We start from the raw sequence: 6,223 nt of genomic DNA, 5'->3' as shown, positions 1-6,223 counted from the left end.
AGAAGTAGAGAGCAAATCTGAGTTAAACTCTTCAATGAAATCTGGCACCCACAGATTTTTCCTTCTGGATCTTCCATATAACATTCCATATTACCACTCATGGCTGCTCCCTCTGCTCCATTTAGTCTAAATCTATTGTCCTTTTCTGACTACAGCTTATTCACTCTGCTGCTCATGACAAGGGGTGCCAAGCAGTGGGTCATTATTACCATTCTAACAAGGAGCTTTAAACTGAAGGGTAGATCCAACTAGCAAATTGTATATTCACGTGGCCTCAGAAGAGCAGGAAGTGTGGCATTTTCTAAACAGGTTTTAAAGAAACAATGCAGGTCATGTGTTTGTTGTCTTCCAATAAATGCAGGAAGTGCCTCAGTATCAGGGTGGAGATTCTCAGGTATACTTGGGCAGAATTGCAGGCTATTTCTGCTGATAGTTACTGCTGGGGAAAAAAATTGTGTTGGAGGAATTTTAATTTTAATTTAGTCTCTCTTCCCACATCAGGATGTCTCCCTCCCTTTCACCCAAACTACACTTAATCCTAGTGATTCTTTTCCTGAAAAAGTAGTTCCTTTTGTACTTACACTAGAAAGTAACAATTGAATTTTTCGTCCTTATGGTCATAGAATAAACTTTTTCTGTTCTAATTCACAAGTAAATTATTAACAGAGGAATTACCTAACAAAGGCTAGAAAAATAAAAGTTATGTCCAAAGGGTTTTCTTATTTCTTTTGAGAAATACCTTCCTAATATCTATGAATAAACAGTTTCAAAATCTTTTTGTAACGAAGTTAGAAGTGAGACACCTGACCTTTAAGAACACTCAGCTTGAAACAAAAGTCACAGCGTCTAGAAGCCAGAAGTACCAAAAAAAAGTATCATAATGCCAGGTGATGGATAAACATATTCCAACGTGGATTTAAATTGTCATGCCATGCCAATATGCTGTCAGCTCTGAAAGATTAGTCTGGCGTTGTAAAGATTTTCATCCAACAAAAGTACTGAGAAGTTAAAAGTATGCTGTCTAGTTTTATATCAACACAATGTAGAGTTATATTAAGTAAATATGAAGAAAATTGTATAAGAGGTATAACTGTTGACATGGAGGTTTAGAAACAACAAAAGGAGCCTTTTAAAATGTCATTGCATTCAGATAAGAAAACGTATCTTTTATCACTTTAGCAAAAAGGGGGGCAGCCCTCAAAGTACAGTTTCCAAGAAAAACAGACATTAACTCACAGGGAAGAGAAATTTCACCTTTTCACCACCTTAATCCACACATGTTTTAGGGATACCTGATACTTTTATTTATGTGTTTCATATCCTATTCCCTTACAAACTTTTTGTTAGCTTAAGTAGCAGAGCCTGTAAAGGTAGCAGAACTAGCACAATAAAGGCCCTGACACTAAGCAGCCCAAACATGGTTAGCGAGTGCCTGTGGCACACACGGCCGAGGGGACAGCTGAGCCCAGCCCTGCTCCCTAGCCTGAGCTTCCCTGCTGGCCACAGTGCCAGGCTGCCACAGGAGATTCCCTTTCCCTGGCCCACCCATCTCAGGGGCCAAACATGCTGGGAGGAACTGGCCAAAAACTGGGCTCTTGTCTCAGGAAACTCTGCATGGAAAGTAATTTTTTTCATGCTCGTCATGAGGTTACACACTTCAGCATCCTCCCCCAGAAGCACTACAACTTGGAGAAGCTTGGAGAAATGCAGGAAGAGGAGATTTCAAAGTTTTTTGTGATTCTGAGGGTAAACATGTACAGAAAAGGAGAAACAAAGGTAAGGGGCATGGGGGAGGCATGATGAAGTCTAGTTGCTGCCATTCCACATTTTCATTTTGAAGTGATGTTAGTGATATTCAGTGACTAACCATGTGAGAAATGCATCTTTGTAGCTGGAGCACAGAGCTCCAGAGTGCCAGGAAATCCTCAGTCCTACACCAGGACCCTGAGATGGATCAATTTTGTGGTTTTGGCTGGCTCAATTAGACTTTCTCTCTCAGCATGTTTGCTTCAGCCAGGGAGCTCAATGATGATCGTATCTTGCAGAGAAAGAACATGTCCAAACCATGGCTGGGCAGCTGAGGCTGACAAATGGCATTGTGACTCACCACAGGGAGAAGGGATGTCCTCCCCTCAATACCTGGGACTGATCCTGAGGCACTGAAATCAACAGGGACGGAAAACTAGGGCAGACAAGAAAATCATCTCTCTCCAGAGCCCTTGCCAGCTTTGGTGGAGCTGCACCCAGTCTGTACATAGTTCTGTACAGTAATCTGTGCTCCATTAGATGCCAATGTTTTAATGAAAACAGCCTGAGTTACCTCAGAGAAACTCTTACTGTACAAAGCACAGTACATCACTCCTGGGTCTCACCAGGACAGCTACCGCTCACTGAGTGTCCATCTGTGCCAAAGAAGGATATAAGTAGAACAATCATGAAATGCCACCCTGGACCTGCAGCTCTAGGAATATAGTCTGTGACTTTAGCTCTGCATTCTGAGAAACAAATCCCCATTTCAGCCACCTTCTCCCTGGTCAATTTTTCTCTGTCTGCCTTCTTCCCTGTGTTTTTTCTTTATGCATGAATAGGAGAATACACAATAAACTCAAAAATGCCCTGAGTGGGAGTGATGGTGATTATAACCTTTCTGTGCCCACCCCTGATCCTGGAGGATAGGAAGGCTCCCCAGGCACAGCCTTTTGCCCAGTTTTGCATGCAGCTTGCCTTCACTTCTGCTCCACTGAGCCACCAAAACAGGGGCTCTGCTTCTGCTTGCCTCCACCCACCAGTACTGCAGCTCGGGAGATTCAAGGTGGCCATCAGTTGCCACACTTCCCTCCCTGCCTCCACATTGCACTTCTCCTTTCTCTTTTCCGAGAGAACCCCCAAAATTCCGTTCTTACCACTGCAACTCTAATAATTCCTGCAGGGGAGGAAGCCCCTCCGTGTCTAAGTCACCGATTTGAATTCCTCAAGAATATTCCCATTACACACCAGCTGTTCAGGCTATCACATAAGCAGCAGCCTCAACAGAAAGACCAAGGCCTGCAAGGGCAGAGGAAATGAGCTAAGCTCTCACCCTCCACAAGTAATCCTTCCAGACCATGGCGGAGGTTCGATGGCTGCAGATGCTGTGGGAAGGTTTAAAGAGCCACTCTGACTTGTGCTCAGGCAATGAATACCAGACTGCAGTCTCTGATCTGTTGTGTTAGCATTATATTTATCTTTTGCAAGCATGGTATTCAATTCACTTTCAAAAATGTGTGTTTTAAATAACTCAACCCTAGAAATGTTCGTGTTCTCATAGTTTCACATCAGCCTTTTGCACAGCTGCCAAAAGCCTTCACACCCCCTTGCCTAGCCCACCTGTGTAAACACCACAAAAGTTGCTCTTTGTGAAGCACAGGTAGAGTCTTGTGGCTTGATAACGAGCAAAAAAAGGGACAGAGAAATTCTTTGCAACAGATGAGGGAGGGTTCTGCCCCATCCAGGTTGCCGTGCATTAGAGGGTAGCTTTTACACTTCTCTTATCAATAGCATTTGTTTAAAAGTTTTATAGGGGGCATGTTTGACATTTCTGACCAAACTAATGTTTTTGGAGCCTCTTTAAATGCTTTCTGATTGAATGGCACTGCAGAAAGCAGCAGATGTGCAAGTCATTTCTCTTATTCTGTGCTCTTTATCTGTGCTGAGCAATACTTTTACATATAAATGCTTCTGTTGATTTCAAAGAACTTAAGCATATAAGGACATATCCAACATGAATCAAGAGCACTCCTCCTATTTTTCTTTCTAAGTTCAATGAGAGAATGGACATGAATACAGTGAAATTGGAAAAATAGCATCAAGCTTCTGGGAGAGGTTTCATGGGTATGATCTGGCAGATGGTCTGAGGAACATTCAAATACACAGTCTCCTAATCAGTGCTTCCAGGATGGGCTCTCAAATTTACTGATTAGTGTTGCACATTTGGGATTTACCAGCCTTGTGTGCTGTGAACAGGCCTGCTGAAGAGCAACAGCATATTACTTGTAGAAATTTAAACCACCAAGCATGTCAGTAAAAGTGTGAACTTCTGTCCCAGAAAGGAGGAAGACAAACAATAGATCACTTTCATGCCACTCCACAGCAGAAATTTTTTCCTTACAACTTGCCACAAAAATGATGAAGATAACTCACTGTCCTTTCATCTTGGACCTGATTCTTTTTTCAGAGAAATCTTGTTTCACAAAACACCATTCTCTGCAGCAAAGCAACTCTGGACTCCCCCCACAGCCACACTAAGAGCTTTCTGGCAGAGAATTTATGCACTGTCTCGGGCCTATGTGCATCAACCTTACCAGGTTTATGTGCTCAGGCTTGTGTTCATCCTTGGTAATGAGAAGAAAAATAACTGGCCCAAAGCAGAGCTGCTATTCATCTCCTGTTCCACCTCAAGACCAACCCAGCACCCAAATTTATCATCCCTAGCATGCAAAGAGTGCTTCTCCACATCTCCTGCACAAAGAGCTGCACAAAGCCACAAGGTGCTCAGGCCCTGAACGGGAAGCTAAAGAAAGTCTGTGCAGCTTGCTTCCTGTGTTACATGACTGAATTCAAACTTTTAAAACAGTTTTATTACTATCCAACTGTATTTTAGACACCACCTCAAGACCAAGAAATTCAACTTGTCTCTTTAGCCAGAGGCAGAAATACTTCAAATGCTATTGCAGAAGAATGTAAAGAAAAAAATTAATTATGGGGAAAATCATGTCTAGCAGGCTTGCTTGTAGGTCTCATTTAACCAAAGAAAGCAAGTTGTATCAAGCAATGTACTAGACAGCATGTTTTAGCAACTGCAGACTGGAATGTTACCTTGCCCATGTCATGTTCCAGGACAGTGAGCAAAAGGAGTGGATGTTAATACATCACATTCATTTCTCTCCATTTTCTACCCAGCTGAAGGGAAAGAAAAGCAATTTGGGCCATAGTCTAGACATCTCCCTCCCTTTATGAATCCCTGGAATCACTGAGGCCTTTCTGCAGAGAAAGGTATATAGCATTGTTTAGAAGTGAAGTTTTTCAGACAGCTCTGAGGAGTCACAAGTCAGAACCTGCCTACATTGTGAATGTAAGGGTATTGTGATGTTTTACAGTATTCAAAAGGCTTGAAAGGATGCAGTGACCTGAGCTGCTTAGATGCATTTTTGGATGGGAAAAAATGCTGGACATATGCCAGTTCTTACTTCTTCCTATTGCATAAGGAAGTCCTGAACACTTTTGCCATTTGAAGCGATGTGGGGCAATTTTCCTGCTTGTTGTTCTTTTCACATTAAGAAACAGTTTTGTGAATTACAGAAGAGGCTGTGTACAGTAACAGAAATGCTGGTTAGCTGCAATAACTGGTAGCACAGAGGGTGAAACTGGGTTAATATAAAACTCTCTAGGCATTTTTAGTATGGTTCACACATAGGAAAAAGAAAAGACATCTAGGTAATGAAACAGCACAGTGGCCAGCTACTGGCCAACAGCAGTTCTAACTGCCATTTCTCAAGTTCTCAGGAGGATTGACAATGAAATCAGGGCAGGAATCACTTGGCGGTTTCAAGAATCCCAGGGTTAAAAAAGAAAAGCCATGGAAGGTTAACCTGTTTCAGTTCAGGAGTTTCAGCTCCTCCCAATAGATTAGAAAGAAATATCTTTCAGAATATGTCTTTGACATGATGGTATATGTGACTGCTCGTTATTTCTAGCATCATGATCATTTATTTCCTTGTGATTAGAACTTATCTTTCCTCTCTGTTCTTTTTGAAGCACTGCAGGACAGGCACAGGTCTGTCAGAGAAAACAGCCACACTCCATTTGTGCTGTTCCTCACTGCAGAGTCCTCCCATAGCCAGCATACACTTTGAGTTTCTAGTGACAGGATTTCACCCTCAGCCCTTGGTAAACTGAAGGCTGTATTGTCCAAGCACAGGAATATGTTGCTGTATAAAACTTTTAATTTTCCCCACCCACATTTACAATGTCACTTGCAGAAAAGAAATAACGAAAGGAAGCAGGAGCACCTGCTCCTAGAGGAAGAAGTTGTAATTGCCTGTTATAAACCAATCAAGATAATTTAAATAAATAAACTTGTTGCAACTTGTAACAATGACTATTCAATCTGTTTTGTGGCCTGTATTTAACATTAGTCTTAACTGCTTTGTGTAACTTTAAAAAAAAATTCTGTCTTGATTTTATA

Source organism: Zonotrichia leucophrys, chromosome Z (assembly GCF_028769735.1).
Source record: "Zonotrichia leucophrys gambelii isolate GWCS_2022_RI chromosome Z, RI_Zleu_2.0, whole genome shotgun sequence".
Lineage (NCBI taxonomy): Eukaryota > Metazoa > Chordata > Aves > Passeriformes > Passerellidae > Zonotrichia > Zonotrichia leucophrys.
The sequence above is the reverse complement of the archived record's forward strand: the minus strand, read 5'-3'. Positions refer to the sequence as shown.